General features: G+C 37.8%; 1 pseudogene; it reads left to right on the forward strand.

The window, feature by feature from the left end:
• Positions 1-2,461: 2,461 nt before the first annotated feature.
• Positions 2,462-2,560, forward strand: LOC114092767 (U6 spliceosomal RNA; annotated as a pseudogene).
• The last annotated feature ends 7,955 nt before the right edge of the window (positions 2,561-10,515 follow it).

The raw sequence follows: 10,515 nt of genomic DNA on the forward strand, positions 1-10,515 counted from the left end.
AGTTAAAATAACTGTTTATGATTTATTACATAACTACATATTACTTAATCACAATGTTGTTTACTAAGATTACAAATTATGTTACAAACCATATTTTTATAATGTAAGAGAAAGTCTAAAAAATATAAAAAAACTAAAGAAAACTATTAAAATTCTGGGCCAATATTAATAAATTTGTTACAATTAAAAATGAATGCAAATATTTTACTTTAAAATATTACTGTAAAATACAAAGAGCAAATAAAAGTTTTGTGTATGAAGTTACCAAGTTATCATATTCTGTAGCAAAATATTTCTCATATTTTACGAAGTTCATGTTCTGAATAACTTCTGTTTTAGTTTTCCCATAATTTTCCTTAAAATTAAAACAATTATAACATATTTATAGCTGTGCTGCTCAGCTAATTCCTCTTGATTTTGTTTTCCAAAACCAGACTTGGATTTTCTCTTCCCACGTGTTCATATGCACGTCAGAGTCTGTAGGATATTCTATTGGAGGTTATCTATAAGGTACAAAGATTTCCCACTAGCCATAAGATTGTTCAAGAAAGAAACAGAATGTTTTAAGTGCACAAAATACAAGTTCAATGAAGACCCAGACTTAAGATTCCAGGTCAGCAAAGGGGAGAGGGGGCCACTCTGGTGTGACAACTATAGTACACTATGCAGATGTCCCTTCAGAACTGGGACCCTCATTTTCCCTGCAGCCAGGAGCATCAGGTCTGAGCTCCCCTTGTCAAAGTATCTTGCCCACCAGAAGCAGCCTCTGCCAAGGATCCCAACTTTCTGAGCTCACCCGCATCCAACCGGGGAGTGCAGATGGCAGAGGTGTTACACTCAGACCCATATTTTCTAATTGTTTTATGCTCCATGTTTCTGATCTTGACTACTATCTATGAGTTCATAAGCATGTCTGAAGGCCAGGCTTTATAGATTCCAAATAGATATGCCCTAGTACTGATGGTCTTTTGGAAGACTTCAACTCAGACACTTGTTTCAAGGTATATCTCTGACCATTCTCCCACTCATGTCAATAAATATTGGGCTAAGAAAAAATGAATACATAAGTAATCCTGAAATATTATGGGATTTTAAGCAATTAGTTCTTTAGGAATATGTTGCAACAATGCCAATATCATAAAAATATCCGTGTACCTAACGGGTCTTATAATTAATTGTCAATACTTCTTGTGATTGTGAGATACCGCAAAGCCTTTGTAATCAATAAAAATGTAAACTGATCATATGGACAGCATCGTTGACCACAGTGAGGCCCTTGATCATGCAGCAGAAGAGTCAAAGTTTTAAAAAGTTATGTCGTCAGGACTTTTCTCAAGTTTGAATCTTTACAGAAAAAAAAAATAAATTAACTGAAACTATACTTTGAAATCACTAAGATAAATGACCCAATTTCTTTCCTCAAATCAAATTAGGCAAATTTACAGCATCTGTCATGTGTTTATGTTTCTGCATCTCATACTGTGAAAACGCAGAGGTAGTGAAGGGGGTAGAGTTGAGTGGAATGGGCCAATGTTAAAAGCAGGAGCTTGGAAAAATAAAAGATGCATCAATTTCAACAGGCAAACAAAAATAACTCAGGAAAAACACAAAATGATTTCTTTAGGATGACAACTTGCTTTTAGTGTTTGAATAAGTGAGGAGTAAGATTCAAGTTCATGAAAATAAGGCATCTTGATGTGAAACCAGAAAAAATTAACATAAATTATAAAGAACAAATATGTCAGGATGCAAAGGAATGAATGTCAACTTTTAAGGAAACAAGATGAGTGATGAAATTGAAGCAACTGAGGGCACAGTTAATATTTTCTATTGGTCCTAGGCAGTAGAACTAGGGCATAACAGAAAAAAGTGGGAATTGAGTCTGGTTTAACTGTCACATTAGCGTCACTCTGTGGCCTATTTTTTCCAACATTCACTCTGTAGGAGTAATAAGCAATCCCAAGAATCAATGTTTGCTTGCAGTATTAAGGCCATGTTGATGGTCAAGTCCCTTAGTGAAAGCTCATTCTTTTTAAAGTTTCAATAGGACTCAATCTAATAGAGTAATACCAAGGATAGAAATAAAATTCACAGAGTTTAGATTGTCTGTTGCTTACCCAAACCGCTTGTGCAGTATGAAGTACATACCACCAGGTATTATTAAATCATACTGAATATGAATATGAGTAGGGAATGCCAAGTACATTGACCCATGAGACTTATTTCACTCATGTTTTATAGCTTTGATAATGATAAATTCAACATGCATGCACACATACACGCAAACAGTTAAGGTATGTCTTATATACTTGTAATGAAAAAATAAATTGATGCAACTTCTCTCGAAAGCTAGTAAAATATGTATGTATACACAATTTCTAGGAATTCCACCTAGAAATCTGCCCCTTGGGTGACGATGTCAGGCATATGAACAATTATTTGTATAAGAATACTCAACTACGTTTGTCAGCCCACATAGTAAAATTGAAATGATTCAGAGAAGATTAGCATGGCCCCTAGCAAGGATGATATGCAAATTCACACAACTTTCCATATTTTTACAGATAGATGATGGTAAAGGTACAGAGGGGTAATCAGGATGAAAAACTCATAACGTTTAGAGAACAGTGGTATAACCACAATTGACAACAATTAATTGTATATTTTAAGCTTTGTAACAGACATTTGAATACTCCCAACACACACAAAAAAATGATAAATGTTTGAGGTGATGAAACTATGCCAATTCAAATATTATACTGCAGCTCATAAATATTTAGAATTATTATGTCATTAAAATGTAAAAAAAAATGATAAAAAGAAAAAAGGGCCATATTAGTACCTAAGTACTGATTCAGAAAATGACCATTTATCCATGCTTTCCAATAAAATACAAAACTCATATCTTAAGAATAACCTGCTGCACATGTCTGTATTATTTTGGAGGTATAATGTGTCCAGACTTTTTTTTTAAGTTGAAGTACAAACAAGAAAATTTCAAATTTATGTACTAGTGAGTTCACTGCTTTACCAGTGTACAATTAGCATGCATCAAGCGATGTTTAAAGAGAGTTTTGATAGGTGCATACAGACATAAATTCACCAGCACCCTCCATCAAGGTAATGAAGGTACTGAGGACTCCCACAGCTTTCTCCTGAACTCCATGCATTCCCTCCACCTCACCCTCACACCCCCCACACACATTCCTAGGCTGCCATTGACTTGCTTCCTGTCACCATGGACTCATTTGCATTTTTTTAAATTTGTGAAAATGGAGGAAATTTTGTGTTTCACTCAGTGTGATTTTTATATCCATCTGTACTATGGTGTTTGTCAACAGTTTGTTTCACTTCATTGCTGAAGAGCATTCATTGTGTGGCTATCACAGAGTACTGTCAATTTACCCACCCACAGACATCCGGTCATCTCTTCCTCTTTTACATTCCATACATGCCTATGTAAGCATCTGTGTGCTTGTAGAAATGTCTTTAGACTCCTCTTAGGCAAACATATAGAAATGGAATATCTGGATCATATAAAACTAATACCCTTAATATCTTACACCACTGCTCTCCAAGGTGGTTTTAACACTTCACATTTCCACCAACTAGGCAGGGGAGCTCCAGTTTCTCCAGAACCTAACCAATACTTGCTCTTATCAATTATGTCTTTAATCTCAGCTGTCCTAATAGGTGTATGGCTGCATCTCGTCGGGCTTCGCTCTGCATTTCCCTGGTGGCTCATGATACCGAGCAGGCTGTTTGCCTGATTGCACACCTTCTCTGTAGAAGTCTACATTCAAGCCTTGTGCCTGGATGTTCATTGAGTCCTTTGTGTTCTTGTTTTGAGTTATAGATTTTTATGTATTCAATGCACAAGGCATTCATAGGGCATACCATTAGTAAATATATTCTTAGACTTTTCCTTGTCACAACAGTCTCTTACAGTATCTACCTGTTGGAAAACAGATATTTCAAGTTTTAATGAAATCCTACTTAAGAAGTTTTCTTTTTTGAATCAAATTGTGGTAACTTCTCTGATATCTTCTGTGTCTGTCTCTATATCTCGCTTCTCTGATAAGAGCATCAGCCTCTGCCATAAGAACCATAGCCATCTTAGCTTTTAAAAATATTTTAATATCTAAGTCAAACCCATTCTTCTATAGGGATTTTTATCAGTATTCCAATATGTTTGTTTTCAAATATGATTATTTTAATAAAGTCTCCTCAAAACTATTTTATTTATCTCATATCATCATTATATTCACAATTTTAGAAATTATTGTCTTCAATATTCATACTTAGTTGGTTGAAGGAGGGTTTTGGTTCATGGTGTCATGAGAGACCCTTCCCTCCCCATGCCTCCCCTCTGTTTCCCAGAGTGGGTTTCATACCCAGGATGGCATGTTAGACATGTCACACGCATAAAAAGCCGTTGTAGTTGCTTCCTGGAGTTTGGTTTGGATTAAGTACCAATGAACAATGTGAAAACATTAGTTAGAGTGGATATTGACATTTGGTGCAGAAATGGAAACCTGTGTTGATTATGATACCCCATGATCCTACAATCCCGGCCAGCACTAACTCAGTGTTGTGAGTAGCAGGGTCTTAACAAATATGTGCTGTATTATTAAAGAAGTATCCTCATAGTAGAGTAGGGAGGGGGAGCATGGGAGGAATAGAGGAACCCTAGATAGGGCAGAGGGGTGGGAAAATAAGGGAGGGGGCATGGGATAGTTAATGATGGTTGAATGTGATGATCATTATTATCCAAAGTACATGTATGAAGATGTGAATTCTTTGAAATATACTATGTATACAACCAGAGAAATGAAAAATTGTGCTCTATATATGTAATAAGAATGGTAATACATTTTGTTGTTATATTTTTAAAAAAATGAAAGTAGAAAAAGATGAAGAAGTATCCTAACAAAACAAGGATATCCATTCTCACCTCCCCTATTTATTTTTTATTTTTTTAAAGAGAGAGAGAGAGAGAGAGAATGAATTTTTTAATATTTATTTTTAGTTTTTCGGCGGACACAACATCTTTGTTTGTATGTGGTGCTGAGGATCGAACCCGGGCCGCACACTTGCCAGGGGAGCATGCTACCGCTTGAGCCACATCCCCAGCCCTCCCCTATTTATTACAGTGCTAGAAATTCTAGTCAGAGCAATTAGGAGAAGAATGTATAAATATAGAAAAGGAAGAAGACAAAGTATCACTGTTTGCAGATGATATTATCCTCTATTTAGAAGATCCAGAAAATGCCACCAAAAGACTCCTAGAGCTAACAAATTTGGCAGAGTAGCAGTTTACAAAATCAACAAAAATTAATAGCTTTTCTAGATGTCATCAGTGAACTTGCTGAGAAAGAAATCAAGAAAACAATCTCATTCACAATAGTCTCAAAAATATTAAAATATCTAAGAATAAATGTAACTAAGGAGGAGAAAGATTTCTGCAACGAAAATTATAGAAGACTAAAGAATGAAATTCCAGAAGAAACAAGATGGAAAGAGCTCCTGTGTTCATGGCTAGGCAGAATCAACATTGTCAAATGGCCATTTTACCAAAAGCAATACACAGATTCATTGCAATCCATGCCAAAATACCAATGGTATTCTAAAAAAAAAAAAAAAAAAAAAACTAGGAAAAAAACATGCTGAGGTTCCTTTGGAAGAATGAAAGACCCACAATGCCCAAAGAAACTCTAAGCCAAAGAATCAAGGCTAGAGGCATCATGATACCAGAGCTATAGTAAGAAAAACTGCATGGCACTGCATAAAAACAGACATGCAGACCAATGCAAAAGACACAGAGACAAAGTAACCTGTAGTCATCAAGGGTGCCAAAGTCACACACTGGAGAACAGACAGCCTTTTGACAAATGGTGCTGGTGATACCGCCAGTTATCTGTGATGAGTTCTCCCTCAGATGTTGAGTGTAACCTTAGAGAAACACACAGAGGCAAGCATATAAAGCAGGGTTTCTTTAAAAAGGGGAAACACAGACTTCTCCCAGGAGGGAGAAGGGGACATAGCTGGTACCCTGGTGTTCCCAGAAGTGAGGGTGTTCTACCTTTTTATATGTCCTAGGCTTCCTTTGTTCTCCTGCCCTCTTCCCCTTATCTCTCTCCTTCCTGGGCGTGTGACTATGCTCAGGAAATGCTGGCTGGGATGGCCAAAAGGTGGGCTGAAGGGGGAATGGGTTGGATGGAGCAGTGCAGGACAAAGTTAATTAACAACCTTGTGGCTCCCTGTAGGGAGGGACAATTCCTGGGACAGGTTATCTTAGCAACAGGTTGGAGCAGGGGTGGTACTTGATGGGGTGGGGGATGGGCTCTGAAGGGATTAACATTTCAGTCTCTCAGGGGGCAGTCTCCACCTTCCCAGACTCAGTCAAATTGGCCTCCTTGATCTGACCTGACTCGGTTTACCTATCTATACAGACTGCCTGCCTAATTCTGGCTTCACTGGTACAACTGGTTACCAGATGTAGAAGAATGAAATTAGACTCTTTTCTCTCACCCTGCACAAAAAAAAAAAAAAGAAAAAAGTCATCTCAAAATAGATCTAAGACCTAGAAATTAAATCAGAAACTATGCAACTCCTGGAAGGAAATGGAGGGACAACTCTCCAGCTTTTAGACAATGACTTTCTCAATACGTCCCTAAAGCTCAAGAAATAATGCTAAGATTTAATAATGAGATGACATCAAATTAAAAAGTTTCTGCACAGCAAAGGAAACAGAAATGCAGAAAGAGAACCTACACAATGGGAAAAAAATTTGCTATCTATTCTTCAGACAGAGGATTAATATCTAGAATATATAAAGAGCTCAAAAAAGTTAACACCAAATAATCAAATAACCCACTTAATAGGCGATTGATATGTCTCAAAAGAAGAAATACAAATGGCCAAGAAATACATGAAAAAGCATGCTAACATCATTAGCAATTGGGAAATGCAAATCAAAGCTACCAGAATAGCAGTCATCAAGAATCCAACTAACAATGAGTTCTGGAGAGGATGTCGAGAAAAAGGAACACTGTGGGTGGGACTGTAAATTAGTCAACCACTATGGAAATCAATATGGAGGCTCCTCAAAATACTAGGGATGAAACCTCCATATGACCCAGCTATATCACTTCTTGGTGTTTATCCTGAAGAATTAAAGTCATTTGACTACAGTGATATATGCGAACCTGCATTTATAGCAACACAATTCCTAACAGCCAAAGTATGGAACCCAGCCTAGGTGTCCATCAAGAAATGAATAGATAAAGAAAATATGATATACATACACAATGGAGTTTTATTCAGCCATAAAGAAAAATGAACTTATATCACTTAAAGGACAATGGATGGAACTAGAGACCATTAAACAAAATAAGTCAAACTCAGAAGGTCACGGGTCATATGCTTTCTCTCACCTGTGGAAGTTAGAAAGGAAAGGGAAAAGAAAGGTGGGGGGTCAATCTACTAAAAATCAAAGGGCAATCAAAGGGTGGATCTACTAAAAATCAAAGGTCTGTCTGTAGAAGACAGACCAAGGAGTGGGAGGTGGGGAGGTAGGAAGTTCTGGGGAGTGATATTGGCCAAATCCTGTTGTATGCTGCGTGCCTGTGTGAAGAAGTCCCACACATTCCATATGTGGGGCAAAAAAGAATCGTCCTAACATGGAAGAGAAAAAAGAGTATCTGTCTATAACATTAACAAAAGACAGAAAAGACAAATAGTACATTGAGATGCACAGTAAGTTTTTATATCAGGTAAGTCAGAGGATTGGTTTACAGTGTCTCCCACTCTTGCTACCAAAGCATCCCAGGAAGAGTGGACAGAGCCAGAGCGTGCGGTGGAGGTCAAGCAGGCTGAAAGGCAGGGGGAAGAGCAGAAGCCCCACTGCAGTGAGACAAGTTACAAACCAGCCCAGACACAACCAAGATGCTTGGAAGTTCCATTCCAAACCGCATCGTGGCAGCAATACCTCCACTGAGTCATTTTAATCAGTAGAAAATTAGGCACTAGTTTATACCCAAATTGAAATGCCGAGTCAGTAACCACACCGACGTGAGGGCATCTAAAAGTGAGGACAGGATTCCTGGTCCGTGAACTAGGCTTGTTAGGTTTCACAGTGACAGATGAAGGCACAGCATCTGAAGTCACCTACAGGACAGCCGTCACCCCACCTCTAGTGCCTGTGGAGCTAAGCTGGGAGGAGCTGGAAAGGGAGAGGAGGAAGGGTGGCCACAGGCTCTGGGTCCTTCACCTCACTCAGAGGGACTCTAACAAGCTCATTCCCAGCCAGGAGTGAGGAGAGGGCCAAGTGCAAAAAGAAGCATCCAACGCTTGGCTACTGTACTCCTACTTACTGAAGTCATAAATTACAATCCTGCCTTTATAAAACATTTATCACATAATTGCTGAGAGTTTCAGGCAGAAGTGTGAATCTCTCTCTCATAAAGTTAAATTAAATTTCTGTTCCTGAATTAAATTTCTGACTCCCACAGTCAGAAGGATCCCGTGTGGCAGTACGGTGTCTGGCTGCTGGTGGAGGCTCAGGTCTGGGCCTGCCTTCTGAGTGGGGAGGTGCGCATCCTGAGGTGGGGGGTTCCAGGGCCCCTGCTGGCTGCCCTCTGTTTTCTCATTTGCTCCCAGGGGGAGAGGCCACTTACCCTCACACCTCAGTTCTGCCTCTTCATCTCTGTGGCTTGTCTGGCAAGAGGTTGTCTAATGAGATAAACACTCGTTCTAATTTGGAAAAATTACATATTACCACCAGAAAGAAAGGGGTCAACTCTTTTTTTAAAACTATCTTTACCTAATCAAATTTTCCCCTCCCATATGGCAAAAAGCCCCTCAAATTTTTTATTATAAATTTCCATTTAACAATAATCAAATAATATGTCTACAGTTAATAATTGACTTCAACTACTGTCAGAGTCACTAAAATGGTTATATGAACAATTTTGAAATGATGGATATGAAATAGCTTCTTCCAGAAAACATCCCTTCACTTCTTTTAGAAGGTTTTTACACATCTCCTAGGCAAAATCCTGTGTGATATATTAAGGGAAGTTTACGATTTAGACTCATCTGATGCCAACAAACATCAATGGTAGGTTCTCTGTCCTCCTTTTTTCAGCTCCCAAAACTGAGGGCACAGAAATTAGTGACAAATAGTTAGTGGCAGAGTTGGAATCTGAACCCAGATGACCTGTTTTCAGACCTCATCTAAATGCAACTGTGTTAGTTGGTTTTCTGTCAGTATAAGAAAATACCTGACATAATGAACTTATAAAGACAAGAGGTTTACTTGGACTCATGGTTTCAGAGATTATAATCCTCATGGGTCCATTACCATTAGGCTATTGGTAAAGATGCCAGGTAGCAATTAGTGGAAGCACCTGGAAAAGCAAACCACTGGCCTGTGGCCAGACAACAAAGGAGAAGCAACAAGGGGTATGATCCCCTTGTGACACTCCCTACTGCCTAAGGACCTCCCACTCAGCCCCACCTCCTAAAGGCTCCACATCCCCCAAGAGTCCACTTTCAAAACATGGACCTTTGGGGACTCTGTTTACTCAAACCACAGAAGCTACGTGGTCTTGGAATCCTGTAGGAGATGTGATTTCACTAATGATAGTGTTTAAAATATAGCAATATAAAAACACTTTTGTGAAACATTTCAAAAGAGAAAAAAATTGCAATGATTTTTTAGACTTCTTAAATAAAAGCCCTGACCAGTATAATTGTTTCTGAAGCACTTATTATATTGCTAAATAATATAAAATATTTTAGGAATTTAGTAAATATCACAATTTTGAATAAATTTAAATATTTAACAGAAGAGGAAAAGTATTTTTCTGAGAGGAGCTACCACATATTCATCATTTTAAAATTGCTAATGTGAACATTTTAAAAACTGTGAAATTAGATCAATTATTAACTGCAACCTGAGCCACTAAATGCACTTTTCTAAGACAAGCTCTTTTTACTGTATTCCACTATATTGTGATTCACACTAATTTGAATTATGCTTTGTCATCCAGGCAATGTGTTGGTATAGTCATCTTTATGTGGTCTTAAGGAAGATACTTACAATTTTTTAACCTTAGTTCCAAAATGGTTAAAGACATTAATATTGAAAAAATAATACATATTTTGATAATCACTAAAACACCCATTTCATTAGAAAAGGGTTGCAATATTTGACATGAATACCGTATATAAAGTAACTCTCATGTTCGTGGACACTATTAAGTGCCCCGGTAATATTATTTCTCGTCTATGTCATTTGGTTCTTCAAATGTCATTTTGAAAAATTTAAGACTGGCCTATGATACATCATGGAAATGACAAATCTCTTGTTACAGCTCTTATAAATTCTGAGAATAATGGGCGGATTCACCTAAACCTAATGAAGGTATCATGGTGTTTAAACCTTGCTGGTGGTAGATCTTATGTCAGGGACCGATTTTATTCAGAAGTGCAACAGTCGCACTACACAGC

This window comes from Marmota flaviventris, chromosome 16, assembly GCF_047511675.1.
Source record: "Marmota flaviventris isolate mMarFla1 chromosome 16, mMarFla1.hap1, whole genome shotgun sequence".
NCBI classification, from domain to species: domain Eukaryota; kingdom Metazoa; phylum Chordata; class Mammalia; order Rodentia; family Sciuridae; genus Marmota; species Marmota flaviventris.